This window comes from Salmo salar, chromosome 01, assembly GCF_965601325.2.
Source record: "Salmo salar chromosome 01, fSalSal1, whole genome shotgun sequence".
Taxonomy (NCBI): Eukaryota; Metazoa; Chordata; class Actinopteri; order Salmoniformes; family Salmonidae; genus Salmo; species Salmo salar.
In genome coordinates, this window is record NC_138291.1 from 173,974,179 (window position 1) to 173,985,587 (window position 11,409).

The window sequence follows — 11,409 nt, forward strand, 5'->3', positions numbered from 1 at the left end:
CCTCTTCACCTCTTTATTTATATCTGTCCAGTGTCCTAGCTGACCTCTTCACCTCTTTATTTATATCTGTCCAGTGTCCTAGCTGACCTCTTCACCTCTTTATTTATATCTGTCCAGTGTCCTAGCTGACCTCTTCACCTCTTTATTTATATCTGTCCAGTGTCCTAGCTGACCTCTTCACCTCTTTATTTATATCTGTCCAGTATCCTAGCTGACCTCTTCACCTCTTTATTTATATCTGTCCAGTATCCTAGCTGACCTCTTCACCTCTTTATTTATATCTGTCCAGTGTCCTAGCTGACCCCTTCACCTCTTTATTTATATCTGTCCAGTGTCCTAGCTGACCCCTTCACCTCTTTATTTATATCTGTCCAGTGTCCTAGCTGACCTCTTCACCTCTTTATTTATATCTGTCCAGTATCCTAGCTGACCTCTTCACCTCTTTATTTATATCTGTCCAGTATCCTAGCTGACCTCTTCACCTCTTAATTTAAACTACATGACCAAAAGTATGTGGACACCTGCTCGTGGAACATCTCATTCCATAATCATGGGCATTAATATGGAGTTGGTCCCCCCTTTAGTTGCTATAACAGCCTCCACTTATCTGGGAAGGCTTTCCATTGGATAATGAAACATTGCTGTGTGGACTTGCTTCCATTCAGCCACAGGAGCATTAGTGATGTTGGGCGATTAGGCCTGGCTCGCAGTCGGAGATCAAATTCATCCCTAAGGGGTTCAATGGCGTTGAGGTCAGGGCTCTGGCCAGTCAAGTTCTTCCACACTGATCTCGACAAACCATTTCTGTATGGACCTCGCTTTATGCACGGGTGCACTGTCATAATGAAACAGGAAAGGGCCTTCCCCAAACTGTTGCCACAAAGTTGGAAGCACAGAATCGTCGAGAATGTCATTGTATGCAGTAGCGTTAAGATTTCCCTTCACTGGATCTAAGGGGCCTAGCCCAAACATGAAAAACAGCCCCAGACCAATATTCCTCCTCCACCAAACTTTACAGTTGGCACTATGCATTAGGGCAGGTAGCGTTCTCCTGGCATCCGCCAAACCCAGATTCGTCTGGCATCCGCCAAACCCAGATTGGTGAAGCATGATTCATCACTCCAGCAAGTTTTACACCACTCCAGACAACGCTTGGCATTGCGCATGGTGATCTTAGACTTGTGTATGGCTAAACGGCCATGGAAACCCATTTCATGAAGCTCCCGACGAACAGTTATTGTGCTGACATGGCTTCCAGAGGCAGTTTGGAACCCCGTAGTGAGTGTTACAACCGAGGACAGAGGACTTTTATGCGCTACGCAGTTCAGTACTCAGCGGTCCCGTTCTATGAGCTTGTGTGGCCTACCACTTGGCGGCTGAGCCGTTGTTGCTCCTGGACATTTCCACTTAACAATAACAGCACTTACAGTTGACCGGGGCAGCTCTAGCAGGGCAGAAATGTAACTAACTGACTTGTTAGAAAGGTGGCATCTTATGACGGTGCTACGTTGAAAGTCACTGAGCTCTTCTCTACAACTATTCTGACATTTCATATTCTTAAAATAAGTGGTGATCCTAACTGACCATAGACAGGGAATTTTTACTGGGATTAAATGTCAGGAATTGTGAAAAACTGAGTTTAAATGTATTTGGCTAAAGTGTATGTAAACTTCCGACTTCAACTGTATGTATGTATATATACTGCTAAAAAAAATAAAGGGAACACTTAAACAACACATCCTAGATCTGAATGAAAGAAATAATCTTATTATATACTTTTTTCTTTACATAGTTGAATGTGCTGACAACAAAATCACACAAAAATAATCAATGGAAATCCAATTTATCAACCCATGGAGGTCTGGATTTGGAGTCACACTCAAAATTAAAGTGGAAAACCACACTACAGGCTGATCCAACTTTGATGTAATGTCCTTAAAACAAGTCAAAATGAGGCTCAGTAGTGTGTGTGGCCTCCACGTGCCTGTATGACCTCCCTACAACACCTGGGCATGCTCCTGATGAGGTGGCGGATGGTCTCCTGAGGGATCTCCTCCCAGACCTGGACTAAAGCATCCGCCAACTCCTGGACAGTCTGTGGTGCAACGTGGCGTTGGTGGATGGAGCGAGACATGATGTGCCAGATGTGCTCAATTGGATTCAGGTCTGGGGAACGGGCGGGCCAGTCCATAGCATCAATGCCTTCCTCTTGCAGGAACTGCTGACACACTCCAGCCACATGAGGTCTAGCATTGTCTTGCATTAGGAGGAACCCATGGCCAACCGCACCAGCATATGGTCTCACAAGGGGACTGAGGATCTCATCTCGGTACCTAATGGCAGTCAGGCTACCTCTGGCGAGCACATGGAGGGCTGTGCGGCCCCCCAAAGAAATGCCACCCCTCACCATGACTGACCCACCGCCAAACCGGTCATGCTGGAGGATGTTGCAGGCAGCAGAACGTTCTCCACGGCGTCTCCAGAGTCTGTCACGTCTGTCACATGTGCTCAGTGTGAACCTGCTTTCATCTGTGAAGAGCACAGGGCGCCAGTGGCGAATTTGCCAATCTTGGTGTTCTCTGGCAAATGCCAAACGTCCTGCACGGTGTTGGGCTGTAAGCACAACCCCCACCTGTGGACGTCGGGCCCTCATACCACCCTCATGGAGTCTGTTTCTGACCGTTTGAGCAGACACATGCACATTTGTGGCCTGCTGGAGGTCATTTTGCAGGGCTCTGGCAGTGCTTCTCCTGCTCCTCCTTGCACAAAGGCTGAGGTAGCGGTCCTGCTGCTGGGTTGTTTCCCTCCTACGGCCTCCTCCACGTTTCCTGATGTACTGGCCTGTCTCCTGGTAGCGCCTCCATGCTCTGGACACTACGTTGACAGACACAGCAAACCTTCTTGCCACAGCTCGCATTGATGTGCCATCCTGGATGAGCTGCACTACCTGAGCCACTTGTGTGGGTTGTAGACTCCGTCTCATGCTACCACTAGAGTGAAAACACCGCTAGCATTCAAAAGTGACCAAAACATCAGCCAGGAAGCATAGGAACTGAGAAGTGGTCTGTGGTCCCCACCTGCAGAACCACTCCTTTATTGGGGGTGTCTTGCTAATTGCCTATAATTTCCACCTGTTGTCTATTCCATTTGCACAACAGCTTGTGAAATGTATTGTCTATCAGTGTTGCTTCCTAAGTGGACAGTTTGATTTCACAGAAGTGTGATTGACTTGGAGTTACATTGTGTTGTTTAAGTGTTCCCTTTATTTTTTGGAGCAGTATATATATATATATATGTGTAAAAATCTGAAATCACAATTACATAAGTATTCAGACCCTTTACTCAGTACTTTGTTGAAGCACCTTTTGCAGCGATTACAGCCTAGAGTCTTCTTGGGTATGACATTACAAGCTTGGCACACCTGTTTTTGGGGAGTTTCTCCCTTTCGTCTCTGCAGATCCTCTCAAGCTCTGTCAAGTTGGATGGGGAGCGTCGCTGCACAGCTCTTTTCAGGTCTCTCCAGAGATGTTCGATGGGCTTCAAGTCCGGATTCTGGCTGGGCCACTCAAGGACATTCAGAGACTTGTCCCCTAGCCACTCCTGCGTTGTCTTGGCTGTGTGCTTAGGGTCATTGTCCTGTTGGAAGGTGAACCATCACCCCAGTCTGAGGTCCTGAGCACTCTGGAGTAGGTTTTCATCAAGGATCTCTCTGTACTTTGCTCCGTTCATCTTTCCCCCGATCCTGACTTGTCTCCCAGTCCCTGCCGCTGAATAACATCCCCACAGCATGATGCTGCCACCACCATACTTCACCGTAAGGATGGTGCCAGGTTTCCTCCAGATGTGATGCTTGTTATTCAGGCCAAAGAGTTCAGCTTTGGTTTCCTCAGACCAGAGAATCTTGTTGTTGGTTTGAGAGTCTTTAGGTGCCTTTTGGCAAACTCCAAGCTGGCTCTACCATAAAGGCCTGCCCAGTGTCCTAATTGACACCACCTCTTTTTTTTAAATATCTGTCCAGTGTCCTTACTGGCCAATCCACATCTTTTTTAAATATCTGCCCAGTGTCCTTACTGACCTCTCCACATATTTATTTAGATCTGCACAGTGCCAGATAATGGGGATGAGACCATCCATACAAATACCTTTAGTATATCTGGATCTATATACGTAAGAAAGCCATGACCCTGGATTTACAGTCAGAGCAAACAAGAGCATTATTATATAGATTAGTACAGTATATAGAATAAAGTATGCTATCTCATACTCTTTTTCTTATCCGACTTGACACAGCCTGGTCTCATAGACTAGACGTAACATAGTAAAAGTACATCTTGGGCAAATGAGTACGATACGTTATGTTTGGTATGCTTACATAAGACAGATGGTTACTTCAGGCAAAAATGAAAGTAGGGTGGTTGATCGGGGTGGAGAGGTAGGCGTATGACGCGAACATCTAGCAACCCAAAGGTTGCGAGTTCAAATCTCAACACGGACAACTTTAGCATTTTAGCTAATTATGAACTTTTCAAGTACTTACTACTTTTTAGCTACTTTGCAACTACTTAGCATGTTAGCTAACCATTCCCCTAACCCTAACCTTAACTGTTTAACCTAACTCCTAAACTTAACCTTAACCCTAATCCCTAGCCTAGCTAACGTTAGCCAGCTAGCTAACATTAGTCACCTAGCTAGAATTCGTAACATGTCAGACATTTAGAAAATCTGTAACATATAGTGATTTAGAAAATGTGTAGCATATTGTACGTTTTGCAAATTCGTAACATATAATACGAATTGTAATTTGTAACATATCATACAAAATGGGTGATGGATATGCACAAATTAATACATATCATATGAAATGTAACATCTCATACTAAATGGAGTGTTCTCGGTTTCACATACAGAATAATACAAAATGCTCTGAGACCAGGTTGAAGGACAGAGTGCCCTCAACCTGTAAAAGACCAAGATGCTTACACCAAATTGGGCACATTTTCAAAAACCTTCAGTCTTTTCAGAGGGAAATAACTGCATCACCCTGATAGGTTAGCCTGAGGACAAATGGTTACGAGCTCGAGGCAAAAGTGTGAGACAGCTGGCCTATCCTGCCAATTTTTAAAAGCATAGTTAAGAGTTATGGAGGCTTGACGCTGCTATGAGAATAAAGTACATTTGAATGGGCCTACAAAGGATTAGCCCAGAGCTCACTCCGATAACTTTAGTAAAACTTGTAAAAGGGAACTTTTGGCATATTGCATTTTAAGTTGTGAACATGTCTTGCTGTTGGCTGACAGTAGCATTTGTGAATGGAATGAAGAGCTGTTCGGAGCCGGTTCTTTTCGGTGAATGAATCCGATAAGCATGAAAAGACTGAGAGAAAAGACTTGAAATGCCCTTCACTAGGAAAGGTCATCAACACAGAAGACGAGGCAGGAAATTCACTAGTAAAGGTCATCAACACAGAAGACGAGGCAGGAAATTCACTAGGAAAGGTCATCAACACAGAAGACGAGGCAGGAAATTCACTAGTAAAGGTCATCAACACAAAAGAAAACGAGGCAGGAAATTCACTAGTAAAGGTCATCAACATAGAAGAAAACGAGGCAGGAAATTCACTAGTAAAGGTCATCAACACAGAAGACGAGGCAGGAAATTCACTAGTAAAGGTCATCAACATAGAAGACGATGCAGGAAATTCACTAGTAAAGGTCATCAACACAGAAGACGAGGCAGGAAATTCACTAGTAAAGGTCATCAACACAGAAGACGAGGCAGGAAATTCACTAGTAAAGGTCATCAACATAGAAGACGAGGCAGGAAATTCACTAGTAAAGGTCATCAACATAGAAGACGAGGCAGGAAATTCAATAGTAAAGATCATCAACATAGAAGACGAGGCAGGAAATTGATAAGAGGAAACAGACTATTACTCTTTGATATTTATTTGATATGATTAATAATATTAATAAATATAAGATTTATTGGCTGGTCCCCTCTTAAGACCTGCTTAGAGTGCTGGATGTGTGTGTGTTAAAGTTCTTATCGGGCTTGAAAATCCGAGCCCGGTCTTACCCAAGCCCGGTGAACTGAAGGCCAAGCCCAGGCCCGGTCCAACATCACTGAAATGTAAGCTCAAACCTGAAAAAAAAGCCAGATTTCTAGAAAAATCATTGATTTAAATAGGTGTTGAGAACAATGCAGCAGAGGCGGACGGCACTGAAATGTGAGGAGACGAGGAGACAGCCCTTGTCTCAGAAAAGCGGGGAGATAGGAAAACTCACCAAATATTGGAATAAAGTAGGCCAATGCAAGTGAAGGCAATGTATACAATTGTTGCTTATAGGACTACTGAAAGTCATATTTGTATTTATTACGGATCTCCATTGCCAAGGCAGCAGCTACTCTTCCTGGGGTCCAGCAAAATTAAGGCAGTTTATACTATTTTAAAACATTACAATATATTCACAGAGTTCACAACACACTGTGTGCCCTGAGGCCCCTACTCCATCACTTCCACATATCTACAGTAATACATCCATGTGTGTGTGTGTGTGTGTGTGTGTGTGTGTGTGTGTGTGTGTGTGTGTGTGTGTGTGTGTGTGTGTGTGTGTGTGTGTGTGTGTGTGTGTGTGTGTGTGTGTGTGTGTGTGTGTGTGTGTGTGTGTGTCTGTGCCTATGTTTGTGTTGCTTCACAGTCCCAGGTGTTCAATAAGGTGTTTTTTTAATCTGTTTTTTAATCTAATTTTACTGCTTGCATCAGTTACTTGATGTGGAATAGAGTTCCATGTAGTCATGGCTCTATGTAGTACTGTGCGCCTTCCATAGTCTGTTCTGGACATGGAGACTGTGAAGAGACCTCTTGTGGTATGTCTTGTGGGGTATGCATGGGTGTGCGAGCTGTGTGCCAGTAGTTCAGACAGACAGCTCGGTGAATTCAACATGTCAATACCTCTCACAAACAAGTAGTGATGAAGTCAATCTCTCCTCCACTTTGAGCCAGGAGAGATTGATATGCATACTATTAATATTAGCTCTCTGTGTACATCCAAGGGCCAGCAGTGCTGCCCTGTTCTGAGCCAATTGCAATTTTCCTAAGTCCTTTTTCTGTGGCACCTGACCACACGACTGAACAGGAGTTAAGGTGCGACAAAACTAGGGCCTGTAGGACCTGCCTTGTGGTTATTATGTGTCTTTATTATGAACAGACTTCTCTCCATTTTAGCTACTATCAATCAATCAAATGTATTTATAAAGCCCTTTTTACATCAGCCGATGTCACAAAGTGCTATACAGAAACCCAGCCTAAAACCCAAACAGCAAGCAATGCAGATGTAGAAGCACCGTGGCTAGGAAAAACTCCCTAGAAAGTCCAGAATCTAGGAAGAAACCTAGAGAGGAACCAGGCTCTGAGGGGTGGCCAGTCCTCTTCTGGCTGTGCCGAGTGGAGATTATAACAGAACATGGCCAAGATGTTCAAATGTTCATAGATGACTTGCAGGGTCAGATAATAATAATCATAGAGGTTGTAGAGGGTGCAACAGGTCAGCACCTCAGGAGTAAATGTCAGTTGGCTTTTCATCGCCAATCATTTAGAGTTAGAGACAGCAGGTGCGGTAGAGAGAGGGTCCAAAACAGCAGGTCCGGGACAAGGTAGCACGTCCAGTGAACAGGTCAGGGTTCCATAGCCGCAGGGAGAACACTTGAAACTGTAGCAGCAGCATGACCAGGTGGACTGGGGGCAGCAAGGAGTCATCAGGCCAGGTAGTCCTGAGGCATGGTCCTAGGGCTCAGTCCTCCGAGAGAAGAGATAGAGAAAGAGAGAGAGAGAATTAGAGAGAGAGAGAATTAGAGAGAGCATACTTAAATTCACACAGGACACCGGATAAGACAGGAGAAATACTCCAGATGTAACAGACTGACCCTAGCCCCCCGGCACATAAACTACTGCAGCATAAATACTGGAGGCTGAGACAGGAGGGGTCGGGAGACACTGTGGCCCTGTCTGACGATACCCCCGGACAGGGCCAAACAGACAGGATATAACCCCACCCACTGCCAAAGCACAGCCCCCCCACCACACACTTTCTAGTAGGCTTAAATTGAAGACGTGGCAAGTAGGAGTAGCAATATCGTCTGCAATTATCCTCAGTAATTTTTTATCCAGATTTTCAGACCCACGGTGGATTGTCATTGTTGATAGACAACAATAATTTTTTCACCTCTTCCACACTGACTTTACAGAAATCAAAAGTACAATTCTTTTCTTTCATAATTTGGTCCGATATACTTGGATGTGTAGTGTCAGCATTTGTTTCTGGCATGTCATCCCTAAGTTTGCTTATCTTGAAAAAAGTAATTCAAGTAGTTCGCAATATCAGTTGGCTTTGTGATGAATGAGCTTCTGATTCAATGAATGATGGAGGCGAGTTGGCTGTTTTCCCCAAAATGTAATTGAAGGTGCCTCAAAGCTTTTTACAATCATTCTTTATATAATTGATCTTTGTTTCATAGTATAGTTCATTTTTATTTAGTTTAGTCGCATGATTTCTAAATTTGCAGTATGTTTGCCAATTAGTTGGGCTGCCAGACTTATTTGCCTCATCCCTCTCAACCATACAATTTTTCAATTCCTCATCAATCCAAGGGGATTAAACAGTTTTTACAGTCATTTTCTTAATGGTTGCGTGCTTATTAGTAACTGGAATAAGTCATTTCATAAAGGTGTCAACTGCAGCATCTGGTTGCTCCTCATTACACACCACAGACCAGCAAATATTCTTTACATCATCAACATATGAATCACTACAAATCTTATTGTATGACCTCTTATACACTACATTAGACCCAGACTTTGGAACTTTGGTTTTCCTAGATATGGCTATTATATTGTGATCACTACATCCTATGAATTTGGATACTGCTTTAAAGCAAATTTCTGCAGCATTAGTAAAGATGTGATTAATACGTGTTGATGATTTAATTCCTGTGCAGTTTGTAAATACCCTGGTAGGTTGACTGATAACCTGAACCAGGTTGCAGGCACTGGTTACAGTTTGAAGCTTTTTCTTGAGTGGGCAGCTTGATGAAAGCCAGACGATATTTAATTGACTCAGAAAATATACTTCTCTGTTGATATCACATATATTATCAAGCATTTCACACATATTATCCAGATACTGACTGTTAGCACTTGGTGGTCTATAGCAGCCAAGAATTGGCTTTAGGTGAGGCAGATGAACCTGTAGTCATATTACTTCAACAGTATTTGACATTATATCGTCTCTAAGCTTTACAGGAATGTGGTTCTGAATATAGACCACAACACCGCCCGCGTCTGCATTTCGGTCTTTTCAGTAGATGTTTTAACCATGTATTGCTACCACTGAATCGTCAAAGGTATTATCTAAGTGAGTTTCAGAGATAGTCAGAATATGAATGTCATCTATTACAAGCAAGTTATTGACTTCATGGACCTTGTTTCTCAGGCTGCATATGTTAATATGAGCTATTTTTAGCACTTTTCTGGGTTGCTTGATTGTTTTTAATGCTTTACTGGGAAGCTTATCAGAAGTAGACTTACTCATTTACATTGGAGCTGATAGGACAGGGTGAGCTGCACAAAGTGGTCTTCCTACTTTATTTTATTTATTTTTATTTTATTTTACCGTTATTTTACCAGGTAAGTTGACTGAGAACACATTGTCATTTACAGCAACGACCTGGGGAATAGTTTCAGGGGATAGGAAGGGGATGAATGAGCCAATTGTAAGCTGCTAGACCTATCTGCTGCCTTTGATACGGTGAACCATCAGATCCTCCTCTCCACCCTCTCCGAGTTGGGCATCTCCGGCGCGGCCCACGCTTGGATTGCGTCCTACCTGACAGGTCGCTCCTACCAGGTGGCGTGGCAAGAATCTGTCTCCGCACCACGTGCTCTCACCACTGGTGTCCCCCAGGGCTCTGTTCTAGGCCCTCTCCTATTCTCGCTATACACCAAGTCACTTGGCTCTGTCATATCCTCACATGGTCTCTCCTACCATTGCTATGCAGACGACACACAATTAATCTTCTCCTTTCCCCCTTCTGATAACCAGGTGGCGAATCGCATCTCTGCATGTCTGGCAGACATATCAGTGTGGATGACGGATCACCACCTCAAGCTGAACCTCGGCAAGACGGAGCTGCTCTTCCTCCCGGGGAAGGACTGCCCATTCCATGATCTCGCCATCACGGTTGACAACTCCATTGTGTCCTCCTCCCAGAGTGCTAAGAACCTTGGAGTGACCCTGGACAACACCCTGTCGTTCTCTACTAACATCAAGGCGGTGACCCGATCCTGTAGGTTCATGCTCTACAACATTCGCAGAGTACGACCCTGCCTCACACAGGAAGCGGCGCAGGTCCTAATCCAGGCACTTGTCATCTCCCGTCTGGATTACTGCAACTCGCTGTTGGCTGGGCTCCCTGCCTGTGCCATTAAACCCCTACAACTCATCCAGAACGCCGCAGCCCGTCTGGTGTTCAACCTTCCCAAGTTCTCTCACGTCACCCCGCTCCTCCGCTCTCTCCACTGGCTTCCTGTTGAAGCTCGCATCCGCTACAAGACCATGGTGCTTGCCTACGGAGCTGTGAAGGGAACGGCACCTCCGTACCTTCAGGCTCTGATCAGGCCCTACACCCAAACAAGGGCACTGCGTTCATCCACCTCTGGCCTGCTCGCCTCCCTACCTCTGAGGAAGCACAGTTCCCGCTCAGCCCAGTCAAAACTGTTCGCTGCTCTGGCACCCCAATGGTGGAACAAGCTCCCTCACGACGCCAGGACAGCGGAGTCAATCACCACCTTCCGGAGACACCTGAAACCCCACCTCTTTAAGGAATACCTAGGATAGGATAAAGTAATCCTTCTAACCCCCCCCTAAAGATTTAGATGCACTATTGTAAAGTGGTTGTTCCACTGGATATCATAAGGCGAATCCACCAATTTGTAAGTCGCTCTGGATAAGAGCGTCTGCTAAATGACTTAAATGTAAAATGTAAATGTAATTAGGTGGCTGTGATGGTATGAGGGCCAGATTGGGAATTTAGCCAGGACACCGGGGTAAACACCCCTACTCTTACGATAAGTGCCATGGGATCTTTAATGACCTCAGAGAGTCAGGACACCCGTTTAACGTCCCATCCGAAAGACGGCACCCTACACAGGGCAGTGTCCCCAATCACAGCCCTACTAGGACACAGCGCCTCAGTGCTAACACAGCAGCCTCTGTTAAGACATGGGGCGGGGGCCTATGCATATTTGTAAACAATAGCTGGTGCACGATATCTAAAGAAGTCTCAAGGTTTTGTTCGCCTGAGGTAGAGAATCTCATGATAAGCTGTAGACCACTGTCACAGGCGTCGTAGTGA